General features: G+C 38.5%; 1 long non-coding RNA gene across 2 annotated transcripts; it reads left to right on the forward strand.

Annotated features, from left to right (window-relative positions):
• Window positions 1-16,775: 16,775 nt before the first annotated feature.
• Window positions 16,776-19,857, forward strand: LOC130746102 (uncharacterized). 2 transcript variants are annotated; one of them, XR_009022007.1, is made up of 6 exons: window positions 16,776-16,999; window positions 17,201-17,354; window positions 17,428-17,495; window positions 18,124-18,345; window positions 18,857-18,970; window positions 19,509-19,857. It is a non-coding gene; the product is annotated as an uncharacterized LOC130746102 (long non-coding RNA). The 2 variants fall into 2 exon arrangements; XR_009022006.1 differs by having other exon boundaries at window positions 16,777-16,999; window positions 19,512-19,857.
• Window positions 19,858-25,796: the final 5,939 nt, after the last annotated feature.

Below are 25,796 nucleotides of genomic sequence, written 5' to 3' on the forward strand. Positions count from 1 at the left end.
GAGTACCAGAAGATTACAGATCGTGAGTTTGCAAAAGGCATTTTCGAATCTCTGAAGATGTCTCATGAAGGAAACAAGAAAGTCAAAGAATCAAAGGCATTGTCTTTGATCCAAAAGTATGAATCCTTCATCATGGAGCCAAATGAGTCCATTGAAGAAATGTTCTCCAGATTTCAGTTGCTTGTAGCTGGCATACGACCTCTCAACAAGAGCTACACAACAAAAGATCATGTCATAAGGGTCATCAGGTGTCTTCCTGAAAGTTGGATGCCTTTGGTGACTTCAATAGAGCTCACGAGAGATGTTGAGAATATGAGTTTAGAAGAACTCATCAGCATTTTGAAATGCCATGAGCTGAAGCGCTCAGAGATGCAAGATCTGAGAAAAAGTCCATAGCCTTGAAGTCTAAATCTGAAAAGGCTAAGGTTGAGAAGTCAAAAGCTCTTCAAGCTGAAGAAGAGGAATCTGAAGAAGCATCAGAGATTCTGATGAAGATGAGCTGACTCTGATCTCCAAGAGACTCAATCGCATCTGGAAGCACAGGCAGAGCAAATACAAAGGCTCTGGAAAGGCAAGAGGAAAGTCTGAATCCTCAGGTCAGAAGAAGTCCTCACTTAAGGAAGTCACATGCTTTGAGTGCAAAGAATCAGGGCACTACAAAAGTGACTGTCCAAAGTTGAAGAAGGACAAGAAGCCAAAGAAGCACTTCAAGACAAAGAAGAGTCTGATGGTGACATTTGATGAATCAGAGTCAGAGGATGTTGACTCTGATGGTGAAATCCAAGGACTCATGGCTATTGTCAAAGACAAGGAAGCAGAGTCAAAGGGAGTTGTTGACTCTGACTCAGAATCAGAAGGAAATCCTAACTCAGACGATGAAAATGAGGTACTCGCTTCTTTCTCTACCTCTGAACTGAAACATGCATTGTCTGACATTATGGATAAGTATAACTCCTTATTGTCTAAGCATAAGAAGCTGAAAAAGAACTTATCTGCTGTTTCCAAGACTCCTTCTGAACATGAGAAAATTATTTCTGATTTGAAAAATGATAATCATGCCTTGATCAATTCTAACTCTGTGCTTAAGAACCAGATTGCTAAGTTAGAAGAAATTGTTGCCTGTGATGCCTCTGATTGTAGAAATGAATCTAAGTATGAAAAGTCTTTTCAAAGATTCCTAGCTAAAAGCGTGGATAGAAGCTTAATGGCTTCAATGATCTATGGCGTAAGCAGAAATGGAATGCATGGCATTGGCTATTCTCAACCAATTAGAAATGAGCCCTCTGTGTCTAAAGCTAAATCCTTGTATGAATGCTTTGTTCCCTCTGGTACCATATTGCCTGATCCTGTACCTGCTAAAGTTGCTAAAAACCCTCTTAAAAAGGGATCCTTCTCTATGACTAAATATCATGCAAATATTCCTTTAAAATATCATGTCGAGACACCCAAGGTGATCAGAACCTCTGGGGTAACTAACAAGAAAGGACCCAGAAAGTGGGTACCTAAGGACAAGATTATCTATGTTGCAGATATCCTTGATAGCTCCACTGAAACACCAATCATGGTATCTGGACAGTGGATGCTCGCGTCACATGACGGGAGAAAGGCGTATGTTCCGAGAGCTGAAACTTAAGCCTGGAGGCGAAGTTGGCTTTGGAGGAAATGAAAAGGGTAAAATTGTTGGTACTGGTACTATTTGTGTAGATAGTAGTCCATGCATTGATAATGTGTTATTGGTAGACGGCTTAACACATAACTTATTGTCTATAAGTCAATTAGCTGACAAGGGTTATGATGTTATATTCAATCAAAAGTCCTGCCGGGCTGTAAGTCAAATCGATGGCTCTGTTCTGTTTAACAGCAAGAGGAAGAACAACATTTATAAGATCAGATTATCTGAGTTGGAGGCTCAGAATGTGAAGTGCCTTCTGTCTGTTAATGAAGAGCAGTGGGTATGGCATAGACGGTTAGGGCATGCCAGTATGAGAAAGATTTCTCAGCTGAGCAAGCTAAACCTTGTCAGGGGCTTACCCAATCTGAAGTTCGCTTCAGACGCTCTTTGTGAAGCATGTCAGAAAGACAAATTCACAAAAGTTCCTTTCAAGGCAAAGAATGTTGTCTCAACCTCAAGGCCGTTGGAACTTCTGCATATCGACCTTTTTGGACCAGTGAAAACTGAGTCTATAGGTGGCAAGAGATATGGGATGGTTATCGTTGATGACTATAGCCGCTGGACATGGGTAAAGTTTCTAACCCGCAAGGATGAGTCTCATGCTGTGTTCTCTACCTTCATTGCTCAAGTGCAAAACGAGAAGGCTTGTAGGATTGTGCGTGTCAGAAGTGACCATGGTGGAGAGTTTGAGAATGACAAATTTGAGAGTCTGTTTGATTCCTATGGAATTGCACATGATTTCTCTTGTCCCAGAACTCCTCAACAAAATGGTGTTGTTGAGAGGAAGAACAGAACTCTTCAGGAGATGGCTAGAACCATGCTCCAAGAAACTGGCATGTCTAAGCACTTTTGGGCAGAGGCAGTAAATACAGCATGTTACATTCAGAACAGAATCTCTGTGAGACCAATTCTGAATAAGACTCCTTATGAATTGTGGAAGAACATAAAACCCAACATTTCTTATTTTCATCCTTTTGGCTGTGTTTGTTATGTTCTCAATACTAAGGATAGATTGCATAAATTTGATGCTAAGTCTTCTAAGTGTCTATTACTCGGTTACTCTGAGAGATCTAAAGGTTTTAGATTTTATAATACTGATGCTAAGACTATTGAAGAATCTATTCATGTTAGATTTGACGATAAGCTTGACTCTGACCAGTCAAAGCTAGTTGAAAAGTTTGCAGATTTAAGCATTAATGTTTCTGACAAAGGCAAAGCTCCAGAGGAAGATGAACCAGAGGAAGAAGCTGGTCCCTCTAACTCACAAACTCTGAAGAAGAGCAGAATCACTGCAGCTCACCCTAAGGAATTGATTCTGGGCAACAAAGACGAACCAGTCAGAACCAGATCTGCCTTCAGACCCTCTGAAGAGACCTTGCTCAGTCTGAAAGGATTGGTGTCCTTAATTGAACCCAAGTCCATAGATGAAGCTCTTCAGGACAAGGATTGGATTCTGGCCATGGAAGAAGAATTGAATCAATTCTCCAAGAACGATGTTTGGAGCTTAGTGAAGAAGCCTGAGAGTGTCCATGTTATTGGAACGAAATGGGTATTCAGAAACAAGCTGAATGAGAAAGGAGATGTAGTCAGAAACAAGGCAAGGCTAGTTGCTCAAGGCTACAGCCAGCAGGAAGGAATATACTACACTGAAACATTTGCTCCAGTAGCAAGACTGGAGGCAATCAGACTGTTGATCTCTTTCTCAGTAAATCACAACATAGTTCTACATCAGATGGACGTGAAGAGTGCCTTCCTAAATGGTTATATCTCAGAGGAAGTCTATGTTCATCAACCCCCAGGTTTTGAAGATGAGAAGAAACCAGACCATGTGTTCAAATTGAAGAAATCACTCTACGGTCTGAAGCAAGCTCCCAGAGCATGGTATGAGAGACTTAGCTCATTCCTTCTGGAGAATGAGTTTGTAAGGGGTAAAGTAGATACAACTCTTTTTTGCAAGACTTATAAAGATGATATCTTAATTGTGCAAATTTATGTTGATAATATTATATTTGGTTCTGCTAATCAATCCCTATGCAAAGAATTTTCTGAGATGATGCAGGCTGAATTTGAGATGAGTATGATGGGAGAATTAAAGTACTTTCTGGGAATCCAAGTTGATCAAACACCAGAAGGAACATATATCCATCAGAGCAAGTACACTAAAGAACTTCTGAAGAAGTTCAATATGCTGGAATCTACAGTGGCCAAGACTCCAATGCATCCTACATGCATTCTGGAGAAAGAAGATAAAAGTGGTAAAGTATGTCAGAAGCTCTATCGTGGCATGATAGGTTCACTTCTATACTTAACTGCATCTAGGCCAGACATACTATTCAGTGTTCATTTATGTGCTCGTTTCCAATCAGATCCAAGGGAAACCCACTTAACTGCTGTTAAGAGGATCCTAAGGTATCTGAAAGGCACCACTAACCTTGGCTTGATGTATAAGAAATCATCAGAGTATAAGCTTTCAGGTTACTGTGATGCTGATTATGCTGGAGATAGAACAGAGAGAAAAAGTACTTCTGGAAATTGTCAATTTCTGGGAAGCAATCTAGTCTCATGGGCAAGCAAGAGGCAATCAACCATTGCACTATCAACTGCAGAGGCAGAATATATCTCAGCAGCAATATGCATCACTCAGATGCTCTGGATGAAACATCAGCTGGAGGATTATCAGATCCTTGAGAGCAATATCCCAATCTATTCTGATAACACTGCTGCAATCTCATTGAGTAAGAATCCTATCTTGCATTCAAGGGCAAAGCACATTGAGGTAAAGTATCACTTTATTAGAGATTATGTACAGAAGGGCGTACTTCTTCTGAAGTTTGTTGATACTGACCATCAATGGGCAGATATCTTTACAAAGCCCTTAGCAGAGGATAGATTTAATTTTATTCTGAAAAATCTAAACATGGACTTTTGTCCAGAGTGAAGATGGATCAGAACCTCTGACTATGATACTTCTTGATCAGAAGATGTCTAGTCCAGAAGGTAACTCAATCAGAGTGTGTATACCCACTGGTACTGACTCTGAAGCTGAGACAACAACACGTGTGTCAGTATTTCTGATGCATAGTTCCTTGTGCCCGTGTGACAGTCTGTTATGATTGCGTGTAGATATGCTTCTCTCCTGTGTGTGATTTGTGTATTTACTGTTACTATCTATCTTTAATTTTCAACCGTTGATCTTAAAGTACTTTTTGAATCAACAACGGTTATTTGATAAAACCCACTATACACACACGATCTCGTTCACTTCCGGTTTTTACTCTCGCTCTCTCTGCTTTTCAAAACCGCTTATTCTCGATTTCTCTCTCGATCTCTCTTCATCTTTCAACCTTCATCTTCTACCTCAAACCTTCAACCGCTTCAAAAATGGTGAGACAAACCAGAAGATCTACTGCAGATGCACCTCAGTTCCCTTACATGGTAGTTGGTCTAGCAACGGGTCAAAGGGGCCCTGAGAATCCGACACAAGATCAAGGTCAAGCTCAAGAACAGAGTGTTCCAATTGCAGAACGGGGCTGTGCCGTTCACTGTGTATATGCTCCTGAGGAACTCCAAGTCCTGGCAGAATGGAGATTCGACCTCGACAACCTGGCTACAAATGGGTATGATCTTCGTCCTGAAGTCCAAGTTCAAGGTTGGGGAAATTACTTCAACAGACTTCGAGGACCGGTGTATGATAGATTGGTCAAGGAATTCTGGAAGCACGCCGACTGCGATGATACTCAGGTGGTATCTTACATTCTCGGAAGAAAGATCATCATCACCGAGAAGTCTTTCGTGAATTTGCTGGGTGCAGACACTGCTTATGGGTATCGTTTCCAACTCACGGAATCGAAACTGAAACCCAGCACCAAGGATACAATCAACCAGGCCCTGTACACCACTTACAAACCGGGCAAGACGAATTACAAGGTGATGGACCTTCATCCCAAGCTCAGGATCTGGCACAAAATTTTGCTACACTGCATAAACCAGAGACCGAAGGGCAGTTCTCCAGACTACATCAACTTCAACCAGAAGGTGATGTTGTTCTTCATCCAAGACCAGAAGAAGATCTGCCTTCCCTACTTCCTGTTCTCCTACTTGAAGGAATGCATCCGGAAGTCTCGCACCACTGCCTCCATCAAGTCAGCAATCAAATATATCCCCTTTGGGAGACTGCTCTCAGACTTTCTCATTGAAAGCAACCTGGTGCAAGATCTGGTCAATGCTGGATGTGTAGAGGATCTGAGCACCATTGTCAGTGATGTCTTCACTGCAAACTCTCTGAAGAAGATGGGTTTGGTCCAAAAGAAGATTGCTCCTGCTCGTGAAGACACATCCTCTGAAATCAGAAGTAGAAGGATGCCTCTGAATGACTACCCTCTGTGGACACAGGCAGACAATCCTGACGCCATTAGATGCTATGTTGATGACCTAAGGGCTCAAGGATTCGAAATTGATCTTGATGATTTCGTCAGCAGACTGCCGCCAGCTCCAGAGTTTCCTTCTCCTCCCAAGAAGAAAGCTCTGAGGAAGATGATACTGGACGAATCTTCTGAGGAATCAGATGTCCCTCTGGTCAAAACGAAGAAGAGAAAGCCTGATGATGGTGATGATAATGATAATGAGGATGGTCCTCCTCCGAAGAAGAAGAAGAAGCAGGTCAGAATCGTGGTGAAGCCTACTCGGGTGGAACCAGCTGCTGAAGTGGTCAGAAGGACTGAACCTCCTGCCAGAGTGACTAGATCATCAGCACATTCAAGTAAGCCTGCACTTGCTTCTGATGATGATTTGAATTTATTTGATGCACTCCCTATATCTGCCATGCTCAAACACTCCTCAAATCCCCTCACTCCTATTCCTGAATCCCAACCAGCTGCCCAAACCACCTCTCCACCACATTCCCCAAGATCTTCATTTTTTCAACCTTCTCCTACTGAAGCATCTCTCTGGAATTTGCTTCAGAACCAACCCTCTAGGTCAGAAGAACCTACCTCTCCCATCACCATTCCATACAACCCACTTGAACAACCAGAGCCTCCCCACACACAACCTGGACCCAGAACCTCTGATCACTCTGTCCCAAGAGCATCAGAACGTCTGGCTCTTAGAACCACGGATACAGACTCTTCCACAGCCTATACACCTGTATCCTTCCCAACCCATGTTACTGATTCTTCTCCCTCCAATAACTCTGAATCCATTAGAAAATTCATGGAGGTCAGAAAAGAAAAGGTGTCTACCTTAGAAGAGTATTACCTCACTTGTCCAAGCCCTAGGAGATATCCTGGCCCTAGACCTGAACGTCTAGTTGACCCAGATGAACCTATCTTGGCCTATCCTTTACAAGAGGCAGACCCTTTGGCTCAACAAGCTCACCCTGCCCCTGACCAACAAGAGCCTATTCAACCAGAACCTGAACCCGAACAATCAGTGTCAAACCAATCCTCGGTTAGATCACCCCATCCTCTGGTTGAAACTTCAGACCCTCACCTTGGAACCTCTGAACCCAATACTTAAATGATTAACATTGGTTCTCCACAAGGTGCCTCTGAAGCTCATAGCAGCAATCACCCAGCCTCTCCTGAAACCAACCTCTCCATAATTCCTTATACTCACCTCCAACCCACATCTCTCTCTGAGTGCATCAATATTTTCTATCATGAAGCCTCTTTGAGGCTCCGCAATGTGCACGGTCAGACTGACCTCAGTGAGAATGCTGAACGTGTGGCTAATGAGTGGAACAATCTGGGCACTTGGCTGGTGGCTCAAGTTCCAATTATGATGCAGCTCCTGCATGCAGAGGGAAGTCAGAGGATTGAGGCTGCCAAGCAAAGGTTTGCTCGAAGGGTGGCTCTTCATGAACAAGAATAGAGAAATAAGCTTCTTGAAGCTATTGAAGAAGCCAAGAGAAAGAAGGCTCAAGCAGAAGAAGCTGCACGTCAAGCAGCAGCTCAAGCTGAACAAGCCAGACTAGAGGCAGAACGACTTGAAGCTGAGGCTGAAGCTCTTAGATGCCAAGCACTTGCACCAGTAGTGTTTACTCCTGATGCTTCTGCTTCCATTCCAGATCCTCAAGCTGCTCAGAATGTTCCTTCCGGTTCTACTCAGTCAAGCTCATCCAGACTCGACATCATGGAACAGCGTCTTGACATTCATGAATCCATGCTAATTGAGATGAAGCACATGATGATGGAACTTCTGCGACGAACTGATAAACCCTAATTTAGGATCTCTTCGTTTTTTCTTTTTATTTAACGTTGTTTTATTTTTGGTTAAACTCTGTTTCTTTTTATTTATTTATTCTACTTTGTTCGTTTGTGATTCTATATACATATCTATATAACTGTGTCACATATGTTTGCAAAAATCTTTTTATTCATAATATTTTTTTATGTTTACATCATACATTCTTTCCCTAAAGTCTAGAATGGAGGATCTCTCCTCATTCTTCTGCACTCCTGGCGCTGCTCTGACCTATCCTTCTCCAGACGCTCAAGTACATGCTGGATGTTGCTGAGCCTGTTCTTTAGCTCGTCACTCTCCAGAATCTCTTCTGAAGTCTTGAGCTTCTCTTCCAACCTCTCTTTTTCTTCCAGCAGCTTGAGTTCAAGTCGGCTGAGTTCTTGCACCTCCTCAACGAAGGCAAGAAATTCCCTCAGGTCTCTCTCCAACTCTGGACGTAGGTCCTCCTCCAGCAGTGTCCGTGTTAGCTCCGAGATGGTCTTTGTACCCTCTGGATGCCTAATGTTCAGGAACAAGTCCTCCTCAAAGGCCTTCTTTCTCAGCTCTTCTAGTGCTACGATGTATGATGCCATTTTTTTTTACTGAAAATTGCTCGAGTTGTGAAGCTTACCTCTCTCTCCAACGCTTTATATAGGCTTCACTTTCTCTCTGAAAGTTAATGCTCCTACAATTTCTCGAGGTTAAGTTCTTGGTAACTGACCCTTCTATTTACTCCCTTGACCGGTGGTAAACGTTCTTCTCTTGCATTAACTCTTCTATTTATTTCGCCTAACTCTGATTCTTGCATCGTTTTCATTTTCTTTAAACTTAGACCTTCTCTAAGGGGGAGTACCTTGTACTTCAAGCTAAGTTTTTCACACCCCAGGCTTTTTGCTTATGACAAAAAGGGGGAGTAAACCCAGTTTTTGATGTGTAAGATGTGTTAGTGTGATTTATTTTTCTTTTGGAGAATTTAAGAGTTCCACCTTCATGACCATAGATGTGTCACTGGGCAAATACAAGGAATACATTTCACTTCTTCTGAAGTGATTCTAAGTTGACTCTGATACCCAAGACTCTGATACCTTGTCCGTGACTCTGATTACTTATGCGCTCTGATTACTCGATTTTCATCTATGTCATAAGTTTTCACTCTGAACTCTTACATCATTTAGCTCAGAATCTAGACTTTACTAACGTTTTCATCAAGTATTAGATTCAGGGGGAGCTAAGCTCAGAATCAAGCAGTGACTTGAATTCAGAATGAGCAAGATAAACTATTCACATCAGGATAAGTCTTATTCTATATCTCTAAACTCTGAGTGAATTCAGTTTAATGTTTAAGAATTGTTCATCAAAAATCTTAGTTTTGTCATCATCAAAAAGGGGGAGATTGTAAGATCAAGTTTTGATCTAGTAGTACAACTCTATGTTTTGATGATTACAAGTTAACCTTTTGATATGAACAATTGTGGTACTCTAACGTGTTTTTCTGAGTGTGCTATTTACAGGCTCTGACCTCAACTCAATCTCACACAAATCAGAAGCACTGTGTATAAAGAGTGACCCAAGCAACGCTTTCGCATTCACCATGTTCAGTATGAACAGTGGAAAAGCTTCAGAAGTTCTGAAGTTATACAAACTCTGATGTGGACTCAGTCACTAGAAGCTCTAAAGATCCAGAAAGTCTGATAACCAAGAAACACTGAAGGCTCAGATATTCTGATGGTGTAGAAGACTCTGAAGATCCAGAAGCTGAATAGTGGAAACTCTGATGTCCAGAAGCAAGATACTCTGAAGACCATGTTCTTCCCTCTGAGTTCAGAATCAGAAGAAACAATGGTCAGAGGATCTGGGCTTTCCCTATGACTCTGATCAACCGGCTTCACAAGTTCCAATATGAAGCATTCCCCTGATCAGAAGTCTTCTAGGTTTAAAGGTCAAGTCGCTATCCAAGTACAAAAGCTACTGTACCTTCCTGACGACCTACCTAACGTTCTCAGCCACAGCAGAAGCTGGATTTTCCAGAACTGCCCTCCAACGGTAGCATCTTCCATGCATCGCTCAACCCTAATCCTTGGAGTATATAAAGAGGCTGAAGACTGAAAGAAACGGCTAGAAGCATTCACATACGCAAGACATATTCAAAATCTTCTAAGTTTTCTTTCATCTGAAATTCATTGAGTTTACTATTAGCTTTTTAGAAGCAAATCTCTTGTAAACAATTCTTTGATAAACAGTTTGTTTAGTTCCTTTAGGAGATCAAGGTTGATCGGATCCTAGAGAAGACTAAGAGAGTGAATCTTAGTGTGAGCTAAGTCAGTGTAATTGTTAGTCACTTGTAGGTTTCAAGTGCAGTTGTAACACTTACCTGATTAGTGGATTGCCTTCATTCTAAGAAGGAAGAAATCACCTTAACGGGTGGACTGGAGTAGCTTGAGTGATTTATCAAGTGAACCAGGATAAAATCCTTGTGTGCTTTTCTATCTCTTATCTTTAGCACTTAAGTTCTCGAAAGATTTGTCAAAATCTTTAAGGTGGAAGTTTTATACTGAAAACGTTATTCAAACCCCCCCTTTCTACCGTTTTTCATACCTTCACCGTTGACGCGAGCATCCATCGCAAGGCATTCACTGATAGCGAATTTGGAAATGCCATAACTGTTGGATCTGTTCTCGTTCTCCAAAAGGTCTATCATCTATTACCTAAACATTAATCTTGCTTCCTTTGAACAAGTACGCATGGTGGGTTTTAAATCTGCAATTTACTTGCAGGTTGCTGTGTTTGCACCGAGTAAATCTGTTCGTTATCTGAATATAACGTTGTCCAACGTAGTTGAAGTATTTCCACAGGATAACGGACCCCATGTAACGCCCCGATTTCTCGGACGTCACGAAAAACCAAAAATCATGATTTTCACAAAGAATTTTCGCCGTCCATTTATTAATCTTCACTAGATGACAAAGATCCAATTATTACGAAAGTTCTCAGCGTTAAATATAAATCAAATAAACAAACGTGCGAGTAAGGAAAACGAACGATTGATATAAATCCAATAACTGAAATAATGTACGGTGGCCACACCCATGTGTGTAAACAAAACCACCCTAGTAATCTGACAAAATTGTTTACATTTGAAAATCAACTACAAGTACTTCAAAGTAAAATAAAAGCTCCAAAAATAAAACAGCGCTCTCAACCCAATCAAGGCCACTCGTTGCAGTCTGCATCTTCTCTGGCCCACATGTTGGAAGGCTCCGGCGTCTCCTCTCCTGGCTTCGGAAGCTCAACTTTCATGTCCAGGTTCCACTGCCTCAATGCCTCCAAGCTCCACCCAAACCCTAATGGTACGGGATCCATGAGTCCCTGATTCAGCTCTTGCTCGGGTGGTGCAATGGGGCTCACCGGCTCCTCCTTCGGCACCAAAAGTCCCTCTGTCGGATTCCGGTACTCGGAAGTCACTGAAGGCTCGCTCCCCTCGCCTGACTCGTAGCCTGGCCCCTCACTAGGGTCCGACTCCGAACCGCTGAGAAAATACATCCCTAAGGGGAGTCCAAAACGGAAGGGTGCGTGAGGAAACCAAATCTTCCCTCTGATAGGCTGAGTCTCAACAATCTGCCCAGCTTGGTCTCTTTTGAAGATGGTCGCGCCGCCGACGTACACGTTCTTCTCCTGGCGGTAGTCAACACCCCAGGCCGTGTCCTCATCAAAACTATGGAGATAAATCTCCCAGTCCTGATCCACTAGCTCCTTCCGGATCACCATCTGTTGGCGTTAAGCGCCCAAACAACAAATAGCAAATAGAGAGGGTCAACTTCTGACTCTCAAATATCTCTAGTCTCTAGCATGTTATAGACAATATAATATCATCATTAATCAACAGAACATAACTAAAAGGTTAATCACATAGCCTAAGTTTCAGTTAGTCTATGCGTCCTCACTTTTCACACAACCACCTTTCACCTTGGATCCAACACCATTCGTCCAGCAGATGAACAACACCATGAGCAAAGCTCACAACATCATGGCGTTCCTTGGAACGACCACAGCACACCATGGGTCAGACACCCACAAGTCATAACATCACGGTTCAAACCGCATTCACCCTCGCGTGCAAGTTATCCGTTTTGTCTCTAACGGAACCACTGTTCTCATGGTTCATAGTCCTAACCAGACCTATGTTCCACTAATCATAATTTACTTGCATGCGAGTAAACATCATAAAATCCTAGTCTCATGTTACTACTTCAAGTAAATAGACAGGCATTTTATCTCATGTTATTGAAATTAAATAACATCATGCATAATTTCACTTAGCAAATAAGGCATACTTGAACTAGCATACATCAACTAACTAGTTCTATAGCATACTAAGAATTTATCATATTAACTTAGTAATAAATCATACATCATATCATCACTTAGCATAATATTGAATACTAATACTAAGCATGTTATCAACCACACTCGCATACAACTTCACATGCAGGAAAGCAGTAAGACTTCTCTAGACGGAAGTGCCCTCACCTTGGCTACGCTTTCCACGCGAGATCGAGTACGTTCGATCTAACCTTTCCGTGCGCGAACCTGCACGGACCAACAAACTAGGGTTAGAATTTGAAGGAAAAAGGAGCATCATTTCCCCCCTTCAAATATTCGAACCCCATCCCCTAAAACCAAACAATATTTCATCTTCTTCTTGTAAACAAGAAGAAAAAATACTTGAGTTCACTACTTCCCGAAGGAAGCAGAGCTTAGATACTATAGGAATTATTTCCTATAGAGGTCAAGAAGAACTCTGGAGAGGGAGAGAGAGAGACTCACGAAAATTTGGAGAGCTCTGAGTTGTGATTTTCCCTTCACTAGAGACTCCTATTTATAGTGGAGGATGTGGAGGTAAAAATACGATAAAACCCTTAATTTTAGCCCAAGCCCAAGGGCAAAAATATAATTTTAATTAATTTTTATTCAAATTAATTACTTTTCCACTAAGCAAGTAACAAACTCCCCTAAATTCCCTCTAACAACCTTGGCCGTCCCCCCCTTCTAGTTTGTTAGGATATTTGTTTTTTTTTTTATTATTAAAACACTAAACACATGGAAATAATTTTCAAATTTGAAAAACCAAACCATTATCCTAACAAAGTTTCGGCCACTCCCTAGAAGAAAATATATCTTCAATTCTTTTTTTTTCTTTTCTTATTTCCAAAATAACATTAAATCCAATTAAAAAAAATTATTTAAATAAAAACTCCAAAACACTTTATATTTACTTAACAAATAAATAAGTAAATCTCCTCCTCCAATATAATAGATATAAGTCTCGAAAATTCCCTTTTATGCATATTCTATGCACTACTCGAATTTCATGCATGTGCATGCATGCATATCGACTACTCGCGCCTTACGTAATAATTAATTACGTAATAAATTACTATACAGCCGATATAGTAACAATTTATCAGTAATTTCTCCATACCGAATAAAACATCGTACTTTATATTATTCTTCAATAATACAAAACATAAATAAATCACCGGGTCTTACACCCCACGACTTCATCGATATCACTAAGGATTAATTTAGTTTTCGTGTTGCTTCTGAATAATTTCGTGTACCCTTTGAACTGCTTGCCATGGATTATTTATGTTACTTATCGTGCCTTTCATTATTTACGGTGTAGTTATACAGGGTTTTTTTCATTATAAGAGTCTAAACATAATAGGTGGAAATAGAAAGCGTGGTTAATATAAAAAGAGTCCATACAAAGTCGTCACATGTCATAATATAAAAGTACACAAAAAATATACAAATATACAGTCACTCGCCCCGACCCCTACCGCCACCCCTCCGACCTCTAGGTCCACGAGCTCTGCCTCCACGAGCGCCCTCTGCAGGTGCACCCTCTCCACGGGCTCTGCCTCCACGGGCTCTGCCTCCACGCGCTCTACCTCCACGACCTCTGCCTCCTGCAGCTCCAGCTCCTCGGACAGCAGCAAAGGCTACTCCCTAGGTACCGATGAATGCGCTGGATCTAATAAGATCCAGCGCCCTCTCAGTGAGGGATCGGGCATGCGTGCCAACTGCAAGAGCATCTGGCACCTCCAGTGACTGCTCTAACAAGTCCACGGCCCGACGCACAACCGTCTGCAAAAATAATGTACATAAATGTGAGTGTACAAATAAAATATCATGAACAAAAAATCACAATTGCATGAAAAATAAAATTCAAACTTACCACAGCACTGAACTCCTCCCTCCTATCATCAGGGATGATGAACCGATGGGACACACCGCCATACCACATCATGTAATCCTCCACAGCCTCTCCTGAATAAGTAGCAGGGATCCCCTGAGGGCGCAGGTGCGACACAAAATCAGCATAGGCAGCATCTGTGGTCTCAGCAAGGGACCCAGTCGTCTGGATCTCGGAGGGGTGTCGAGGGACATCCTGGATGTAGCCAAACTGGCACAGAACCCTCTCTGGTAGATGTCGTCGAGCAACACGGCCAAATGGCGTCCGGATGTAGCCAGAATACATGGCCCTCTGATCCCGTGGTCGATGAGCCCGATGGTCCTCAAATGGGGTCCATATAATGTCATCCACCGTCAGCTCATCGAGCATGACTCGCCTCTCATCGAGGCCTGCATGCCCGACCCGGGACGTAACCCACCGCCGCGCCCTAGGCTGGGCCTGCGAGTAGTCCGGATCCGCCCTCCGGATAATGACGCGGTCAGAAAGGTACTCGTAGGCCCATCCTAGCAAGAGTGAGCTGAAACCTCCCATCTGGGCCGTCCTCCTCCTAGACGCTCGATCAAGCTGGTCGTACAACGTAGCGAGCGCAATCGCGCCCCACGCGTACTCGGACACTCGACCAAGATCCTGCAACATCCCTATCCAGTACACGGTCGTGTGGTAGCCTCCGCTCTTGCTAGCAAAGAGCGTCGCGCCTAGCTGGTTCACCAGCCAAATCCGCGCTGCATCCTCGTATCGGTGAGCTACAATGAAATAAATTGAGTTAACAGTTTATAACAATACAATAATAATAGATACAATTTAATCAAGTAATAATTAAGACATACCATCCAACGCAGCATCATACAGGGTCTTCAAGACCCCAAAGCGAATAGTCTGGCTCCTGTTCGTATCAAACTCAGCATGATAACGAGCAGCAGATCCTCCCATCAACTCAGCACATAGCGCTGCACACTCGTCCCTCTCCCCCCTCCCAGGCGTATAGAACCTCGACCCCATGGGGAGATGGAGAAGAGCCGACACGTCGTCCAGGGTGATAGTCATCTCCCCGAACGGCATGTGGAAGCTACTAGTCTCCTCATGTCATCGCTCCACAAGGGCCAAAATGAGGCCTGCATCTGTCTCCGGGTAGCTGCACCAGGGTAGCTGATGAAGACCCGTCTGCTCAATCAACTCTCGAACCCTCTGTGACTGTCTGAATCACCATCACAAGCAAGGTTCCAAACCTTCCCCCCAGCTGTGGCCACCCTCAAGTGTCGACGGTCCACATACCGCTCGTCTGTGCGTAGGAGTGCATGCCACGTCCAGGGAGCCTTGTGATCAGCATAATGCATGAGAAGCGACAGATCAACAGGCCCCCCCGGAAACGGCGGCAACCTCTGGATCAGGTCCTCCTCGCCACCCTGTGCCTCTGGCACGACATCAGCATCAACATCAGGAGGAGGAATACTATCCTCGTCAGATGACCCCTCCTCGCCGGATGACTCCTCGTCGGATGACTCATCGCCGGATGACGACTCGCCTGATGACTCCTCGCCTGGTGACTCATGGCGAGGTAACTCAACCATGGGAGACGGCGGAGTAGGAAGTGGATCAGTAGGCTCAACTGGAGCTGGAGCTGAAGCCTCTACCATGGGCGACTGCATAGAATCAACTGGAGCTGGAGCTGAAGCCTCAACCGCCTGAGAGGTCGCAGCATGATCGCCGCGCCGGCTAGAAGCATGTAAGCGCCGGTGTCTATCCTCTGTAGGCCCCGCATCCTCACTAGCTCGAGACCTCTTTCTGTTCTTCATTCTCACTATATATTCAGAGCAAACATTTTCTAAATAAATTCACTGAATAAATTATACTCGCTCAATTACTAAATCTCTCAATTAAATCTCTAAATAAAATCACTAAATAATTCACGATGTTAATTATAAGTTTAAAAACATTTTATAAATTAACTAAGCTAATTATATTAAGTTTTATAAAAACATTTTATAACTCTAAACAGACACCAAATACGGAACATTAAGTTTCATATCCAATACGGAACATTAAGTTTCATATTGAATACGGAACATTATGTTCCGTATCGAACCAGAACTCCATTAACGACATTGCATGATTGGAACTCGCCCCAAAGGCCAATTTATACACAATTTCAGCCAACATAACATCTACTTAAGCATAAATCGACTACCCTAGGGTTGAAAGATTCCATAATTCCAAGTTAAATGGTGAATTCAAGTTGAAATCCAAACTTACTTACCTCTAGGTTCAATGCAATGAATGGGGAGAATGGGTTTGATGATGGAGACGATGGTATACTTTCCAGATGATGATTGAGGCAAGGAGATCGTCGGTCTCGAAGATTGGAGAGCAAGGGTTTGAAATGGAAATATTTGGAGCGCTGAAATGAGTTTTGGAAAAACCCCTGTCGTTTACATAGTAATATAATACGGAACTTTATATTCCGTATTGAATACGAAACTTAATATTCCGTATTCTTTTAAAGGGGGGTTTTTCAGTAATTTCCCCACTTTAAGTGGGGCGGGGAGCCCCATAGGGGGGGCCCCAAACCCAACTCCCTTTGCCACATGTGCCCTGATTTCTCCTTATCTTATTTCTCCTGCTAAACCTAAGCTCTTCCTCCTCTCTTTCAATTGTGCCTTGATTTCTAATCGTTCTTCTCACCCTTTCTCCAGAACCCTAATCGTCTCTCCCAATTCCCATCTCGCTGCGTTCTCCAAAGGAACGCTTACTAGTCTACCACTGGCTCAGTGACCACTGAAATTGCTCAAATGAAGACTTCTTCGGTCTCGATCGCTTACGATTCCTTTGTGTCACCGACAAGTACTATCCTGGTACGTTAACCACTTTTTAAAATTAGTTTTTCTAATATATATTGATTGCAAGGTGTTTGTTAATGGAGAGCGATGAGGTCTACTACAGATTTTGGCCGAGATAGGAGGACAGGATCCGATGGTGGCCATCGATTTGAGTTTTTCTGTCATTTCTATTTGGTCTTCTTTTGTTGACTGTTTCTTTGTCTATGATGGTTTCAGGTTTTTCATGGCAGTGCTTGCTCTGACGCAAGTGCAAGGAATTGAAGGGACAGATCAGAGATGCGCTTTATCTGTTAAGAAAGAAGCTATGGCTCTAAGAAAATAAATTTGAGAAGCACTTCACTTCTGCTGTGGATAATGAGTGTCATGTCAGGTTGTAGTTAAAATTCAAAGTATTCGTTGTTCTAGACTGGCTTATCTAAAGTTCTCTTTCTATCTGTTTTCAGGGGATTTTGCTATTTGAATCATGTATATTTGGAGTATTGCTTTCACTAAGTAAAATGATTATTTTGAGGTATAATCTTTATTTTTGCTAGCAAATTTTTTACCTTTTTGTTTTGAATGTTCATAGTCTGGTTTTCATTTTGTGAGCATGTAGAGGATACAAAATCTCATTTTATACACTTGATGGTGTGTTCTACAGCCAAAATGTCTCATGTTCCTCTAATTACTATCAACATGAAGAGAAGTAACTACCAATACTTTAACACCAACATTCTTATAATGTTTAAGGTGTTGAAGCTGTGTAATAGACTAATAGTGATTTGCTGTTTCAAATGGGCTAATACCATTTTCAAATGGACTAATAGTGATGGTGTTTAATTTGTGGATATTGTAAAACTATCATGATTTTTCTGCAAATCTTCTTCAAAAGGGTTTCAAACTAATCAAGGTTCCATAGTTAGATAAAAAAAATAGTTCTTCTCACATAGTCTGTGAATGAATTTTGACATTGCACATTATAGATCTTAACTTATCTATTTGAGTTTGTTTATAAAAATAAAGTATTTTCCCCTTTATTTTCATTTTCTTTTGTGTCACTTAAACACCAACTGGATAGATTCTTATCGAATGATCGGCGATAGTTTCTTCCATTTCGACTATGCCCACTACATATTTATAGAGGGGGCTGAATTGTGCAGGTGCTATTGTGACTACTGCGAGAGTGAGACCAGATGGCTTGGTCTTCACTACTGCTTACGATTTAATCGTCGAGGAGAGAAGCAGGTCTTTCGGAAGCACTGGGTTGAGGTTGCCTTACTCTCTCCTTGATTCACTAGCAGGTACCAACACCGGAGAGGGGATGAAGCATCGCTTTCCCTATTGAGATAGGGCAATCTGCATACTGGCTCACAGCCCCAAAGGTAACATTTTTATTCCATTTGGTTTGTCTTATTTGTTGTAGATAGGTTCAAAGATTTTGTATGTAGGAAAGGGCACATAAGAAGGGAGACTGTAAGCAGATTTTGAACCATTAATTTGAGGAGAAATGAAAGCATTAACTCTTGAAAATTAAGGTATCATGTTTTCAGTTGTCTTAGAATGTTAAATCCACCAACATGAATAACCTGATGATCCTCACTTTAAATATTGCAACCTTATCTGTTTTATACACCTCTGCTAAATCAATCTTCCATTCCCTTGCTTTTCCTAATTCTGTAAATTTCTATTTTTAAATTACATCAATTTCTATTAGTCTATTTCCATTATGTGCCTTGCTACAATTTTTGCATCCTTCACATGAATGAGTTAGTATGTTCACAGTTATTTTATCTACATCCCAATGAAAAAGATAGGTAAAGAAAAATGAGAGATATAATAGCTGTTGGTGTTGATATTCTTTTTTTCATGTGAATTTCTTCTTTTTATTTACAGGTTCTGCTCTTATTAAAAGAGTGTGGTAGGAGAAGGTCCCTGGATAACCAAAGTTCAGAGTTTTTAAGATCAACCCCATTGAGCTCTTCCCAGCACCTTTTCTTGGATATGCAGGTTTGATATGCTTGCTTTTTGACATTAGATCATAAAATTGGAATGGAAGAGAAATGATATGGCTGCATAATAATGAATATTATGAACATTTATGATACATGTCCAAACCTGTATCACATCTGGTACGATATGGATTGCTGCAAATTCATCATTGACCTTACTTTTCCGGTCATTTTCTTTTTCCATTTTCTCTGTAATTCTTGGTTTAGTGTTTGGAAATTATGAATGACAAAACTGTAAGTGTTGAATCTAAGGCAACTCCTCATCCAAGTTCTGAAGAAGTGGTTATTGAAAGAGACTAGAGGATCTGAGGAATGGGAAATATGTTATAGAGCATGTTAATAGCACAAGCAAGGGTCATGTTCACATAATTGAGATTGATTGGTGACTTTTCTTTGGATAGCTTAAGATTATAACATAAGATTATAATTTATTGTGTTGGTGACTGTTTTTTTTATTAGTACAACCATAAAGCAAGAGACTTAGAGGCCTTATTTTTGTCACTTATCATTTTTTAACTCAATTTATAATGTTGCAGCAGGTTATCAATGAGTAGAGAGATGACCATTTTATCATTGAGAAGGTCCAAAAGAGGGTGAGGGAAGGCAAGTGACAGCAACTAATGGACTGATACTTCATAGAGAAATGACATATATAAGAAGGGATAGAAATAAAAAGCATGAAATGAATATCTATAAAAAAAACTAGCTAAAGGAATACTATAGCTCTGGCTTGGTTATTGACATTGTTCTATTGTGTTCTATTGTTCTATTGTGTTCTAAAGGAATACTAAAGCTCTGACTTGGTTTAAGGTTGGCTCTACTGTTTAGCTTATTTAGTGTCTTCTATGTTAATTCATAATCCAGTTGTTTTGTGTTCTTTATCCAGTTATTTAGAGTTTAGTTCTTCATTAATGTCTAAGATCATGAAGCAAATCATCCTAAACCTAAACTAATCAAGGACTAAATTGGAACCAAGTTACAGCTATTATTTTTCATTATTTTTCCTAAACAACTATAAATTTATTAGTAAAATATTTATTTAGATACAAATGTTCTAAATGTTTAAATCACATGATAAGTAGTTTTCATGGGAGGTATTATTTTACATGAGAATTTTATTTAAAAACTAATAGAAAATTAAATTAAAATAGTTTACGGTACTTTTGCATAGTACTTTTCACAATTTTATGAATAACTTTAAGAGTTAATATGTATAATGTGATAGTTTAATTTGATAGACAAAATATGACATTACCGAGTAAACATTTTCAACAAGAAGAAGAGATATTTTATATGAAAATAAATTAATGTTAAAATTAATAAAAAATAAATTTAATATAATTAATTTTATATGTTGTCAAAGTTCCACGCGCAATGTTGTCTACCAAGAAATTGTTGGGAACATATGAGCGGAAATGAACGTGCATAATCGTGTCATGGTAGATTAACTCAAGCTATTGTTTATTAGCCACCATTAAACCATTCTCTTATATGTTTTGCAGTATTTGAGATTTCGTTAACCAATCTTTTTATTAGTAATTCAAATGCGCAAATCACAATCTATGCAACAAGGGTTTCGATTTAAGACTTTTTTACCACTTTGTTTAGCAATTCAGACTCTTCTATTTCATCTGTTGTTTAATATGTTGGTGATTCCTTATATCTATGATTTGTTCTATTGTCATGATGTTCATGACGAATGTCAAACCAGTTCCTGTTGATCTGGATCAGGCTTAGAAGAGAAGTATTTTTCTTCACTTTGCTTCGCATTTCAGACTCTTATATTACATCTGTTGTTTAATATATTTTAAAAAATAAGTACTGATTAACGAATCAAATACGACAGACATATTCCCCGTGCAACGCGCGGGTAAAAAAACACTAGTATAAAGTGAGAACCATAACCAATTCATGAAGTGGGTAAAAAGTACATATTTTGTATCTTCATATAACAAAAGCTTGGCCTATAGTATAAGGGACAAGGAAGCAATAACATCAAATTATACTCTTATAATATTTATAAACCTCAAAATTATATATGTAGTTGCCTTGATAGAGGTATTGTGTTAAACACTTAAACCTCTTACTGTAAGCATTTTTTTATCTAATAAAATTTTCAATGTATTTATTTAAATTGGCCATTCACTCTTTTACTTCCCATGTATATATACTCTTCTATTCCAACCTTTTCATTGGGGGAAGGTAGAATGTGGGTCAACATATCTTTTTTGGAGTATATAAAAGCATGATAGCTGTAAAACCACACTTGGAATTTTTAAGAGCACAATGGCAACCCACGTTAGAAACGATTGAGCATGAGAAACCCATATATGCAGGCTGTAGGAATTGAATTGTTAAACGCAATCATTTTGTGTTTTCCCTAAAAGCTAGACAGCTAGCTAGAAGCAAAATTTTATGCACTAAACATCATTATGTGCAAAAGGCCCCATTAGCGATATAGATAAGCTACAAATCTCGTAGAATCTGTTTAAGTATAGTTCAATATATATATTTTGGTCACCTCAAATAAAAAAGGATGTAAAAGCATTTAATTTTTAATTGAGTTTAAGCATTCACATAGAATGATGAATTTAACTACTTTAATTTTGTTTTTCTTTTAACTTTATATAGTTGAACCTAGATTATCATTAATCTCACGTATTCACCTAACATACAAAAGAGATATGCTCACTTTTGTATAGAGATAAGAGTAAACTTTGACATAATTTAGCCTCTTAAGTCTTAAGTTCACTACGTGAAAAAAGTCGCAATATGTGTTTGAAATTCACATAGTACAACACTTTTCAGATTTCAAAACAAAATAATTGGAAAGATGAAAAAAATCTATGCAAAAATATAAAATTAAGTTTTTCTTCCATTTTGTAAAAGGCAATTGAAGTGGAACTCAAACATAGCCTTGGTGGATCATATCCGAACTCACTAAAAATGCTATTGTGATGCTTATCAAATTAACTTATTATTAGTATTAACTAAAAAATTTGTCTAAGTGTTGAAAGTCATGAGATAAGTTATTCGAATTGCTTAAAGGAGTTTCAATTGAAAATAGCAAGGTCACATGCATGTGATTTTAAAAGAATTCGAACTCTTGAAGAATATTTCAATTCGAGATTGATTTGTTTAGATGGAAATCAAAATGAAATTGAAGAAATTGTCAACGTCTAAAAATTTGAAGTCAATCAAGGAAGATTTTGTTGATGTCTAAAATGAAAAAATGGCTAAGTTATGGAGTCAAGAGATGTGTTATGATTCAAGCTTCAATTGAAGGTTAAAAGGGCTTAAGGTAAGTTTACTTTGAATTCAAGCGAGAGTCTGAGTCAAAATAAAAGGCATAGTTGAATACTTAATTTGATGACTAAATTGAAAGTTCAATATGAGGATGAGGTTAATGTGGAATTCTCAGTTCAATGTCCAATTTGAAGACAAACTTCAAGGTCCAATTCGAAGGTAGACTTCGAGGTCCAATTCGAAGACAAACTTCAAGGTCCAATTCAAAGGCTAGACTTCAAGTTGAAATTCAAAGCTAGACTTCAAGATCCAATTTGAAGATAGACTTGAAGGTCCAATTCAAATGTTAGACTTGAATGTTCGATTGCAAGGCTAAACATGAAGGTTTTGTTTGAGAAAAGAATTTTGGAGGCTTGATTTGGAGGTCAAATTTTAAGATTATACAAAGTTGTTCGAATAGTTTTAATAACCTGGATTTCGAAGATGAAGCCAAGAAGTTAGCAGTTATTGGAACGAATTAGTATAGTGGACGAAGACATTAATGATGTTGTTGACCGACTTACCGACGACTTATAGCCTCAATGCATGGTCGGTGTTAGGCAGTCAGAATGGTCAGTGACTTTACCACATAACCGTCAGTAAGTTTTCCTCCAATTACTGAAGGTTTTGGTGCTTCTTACCGACGACTTAGCCACCGAGAGAGTAGTTTTTTTCTTCGGAAAGAAAAGGTCATTTCGATGGACGAAACGCCGGTAAATCTGTCAATTATCGATAGATTAATGGATGTCGGTAATAGATTGTTGGTAGGTGACTTATTTCTTGTGATGAGTTGGTTATTGCATACTCAAAATCTCATATTATATTGGTGATATTTTTCATGTGGTTGGTAGAAGAAGTATTGACTATCTTCTTAATAATATATAAAGCTCATCCACCAAAGTGAGTCATATTGCTTTATAATTTTCAAATGTTAGCATTCTATTGGTTGGTTTCATTGAATTTCCACATGGCTACTTTTGATTGGTTCACTTCAATAAATAAATTAATCAATACATATAAATGTTAATAAATCATGCAATTGACCTTCAAATAAATTCACTGTGCAATTATTACATTCAATAAATTTTTTTACATTCAAATTTTGAATAATTTCCTTACACGGCCAGCCTTTATCATTACTTACGTTTTGAATAATTGCACCACCTTGAATAATTGCCTTTATTATTACATTCAAATTTTGACTAATTTCTTTCACGGCCAGCCTTTCTTACTTACGTTTTGAATTTATTTTCAATACCTGCAAATCTTCGCCCATGATATATGTAGAAATATTTAATATTATTAATCATTTCTAATTATATGAACATAACCGGTGATATATGACTAAAAGTAAAAAACAAGAATATAAAACATTGTTAAATTAGGAATAATTGTTACGAATTCAGTGTTTTGTTTTTGAAATCTTAATCTTAATAATATATAAAGCTCATCCACCAAAGTGGACCATATAGAAACATTAATGCCACATGTTTTTTTTTATTGGTTGTCACAATGATTTTCCAAAACATTAATGCTGGTTTTTTTATTGAAATATATTATTGTTCTTTTCATTATTTGTCACTCTTCTAAATCATGTAATGAAATCAATGGACATCTAAACGGTAGAAATATAATAAGTGTTGGTTTTTTTTTACTGAATATATATTATTGTTCTTTCATTATTCTTCACGGGGAATGAAGTTGAACACACTTAATTATTTAGTATAACTAATTTTTTAGAAAGTCAATCTTTTGAAAACAAAATGGGATTAAAAGTTGTACAAAACTCGGTGCTATGTTAATGGTAAAGGTTGTTATCATTAACGATTATTTTGATTTGTTTTAAAAAAGTTTGTTTGAATTTTTTTTTGTAAATTTAAGGCTTACCCAAAGGGTGAGCGGGTACCGGATGTTTATACAAAAATAAATGTGGGCAAGACCCTTTGTAATTGTAAATTTTTTGAACGTAGAATTGAGACTTATATCATCATTTTAAACTCTGGAATAAACAAAAAAAAAAATTAAATGTCAACTCATTGAATATAGTCAACTACTCTCACTTATCTCAAGGAATTTATTAACTACTACCTAATATAACATATGATCAATTTTGAGAGCATTTTAATATAGATTTATATTTTTTTTCATAAGTTTAAAAGTAAATATGTATATAAAAATACAAAATTTTGATACTAAGAATTTATGATATGCGGATTAGAATAAATTAACATATATCGTCAATATTTTTTATGTTTAAGTTACATTGTAAAAAATTCTTATGGGGAGAAACATTTTGCATGAAAATAATTTCAAGTTGAAACTAATAGAAAATGTTTTAGTATAATTTTATTACTTTTACAGAACTACTTTAATTTAATTGTCAAAATATAGACTTAATAGGGAAGAACATTTATATCAAAATATTTCCAAGTTGAAAATAACAAACAATAAATTTTGTTAGAATTTTAGAATTTTTTTCATAAGTTTAAAGGTAAATATATATAAAAATATGAAATTTTGTCAATAATTAGAATAAATGAACATGTATAGCTTTTTTTTTAAGTTGCATATTAAAAAACTCATACGGGGAGGAACATTTTGCATTAAAATTCTTTTAAGTTGAAACTAATAGAAATTTTTTTTGTTTTAATTTTAGTACTTTTCCCATAGTTTTTAAATTATTTAAGAGTAGATATACATAAGCATTATAATTTGATTGTGAATATAAGACTATCACGGGAATTACAGAAAAATAAACATATTTAGTATATATTTATTAATTATATAGTAAAAAGCTCCTACATAAGAAACATTTTACATGAAAATGATTTCAAGTTGAAACTAATAGAAAATGTTTTATAAAAAATTTAGTGTTTTCTCATACTTTTTAAATGATTTAAGAGTAAATATACATAAGCATTTTAATTTGATTGTGAATATAGAGCTCTCACGGGAATTAAATTGTGCCAGCTAATAATACAAGCGTTTCAATTGGAAAATAATAACAACTACCTTTTCCATACTTTTGAAATAATCTTAAGAGTAGATTTATTAATGCATTGAAAATAGGGATTCCACGGGAAAGAACGTTTACATTAAAATATTTTCAAGTAAAAATAATAATAAGAAATAAATATATGAGAGAGAGAGAGAGAGAGAGAGAGAGAGAGAGAGAGAGAGAGAGAGAGAGAGAGAGAGAGAGAGAGAGAGAGAGAGAGAGAGAGAGAGAGAGAGAGAGAGAGAGAGAGAGAGAGAGAGAGAGAGAGCAATTTGTCACACGAGAATGTAAAATATATAGTCTATATTTGTTGATATTTAGGTTATATATCAAAAAGCTCATACAATGAGAAACATTTAGCATAAAAATAACTTCAAGATGAAACTAATAGAAAATATTTTAATATAATTTTAAAATATTTTATCAGTCCGATGTACCTAAAAATATCACATCTTTTATATGTTATAAATTGTGTAGAATTATTTAGATATGGGACAAACGAAATAAAAAAAAAATCATGCAATTAATTATATATTCAATT

Source organism: Lotus japonicus, chromosome 3 (genome assembly GCF_012489685.1).
Source record: "Lotus japonicus ecotype B-129 chromosome 3, LjGifu_v1.2".
Taxonomy (NCBI): domain Eukaryota; kingdom Viridiplantae; phylum Streptophyta; class Magnoliopsida; order Fabales; family Fabaceae; genus Lotus; species Lotus japonicus.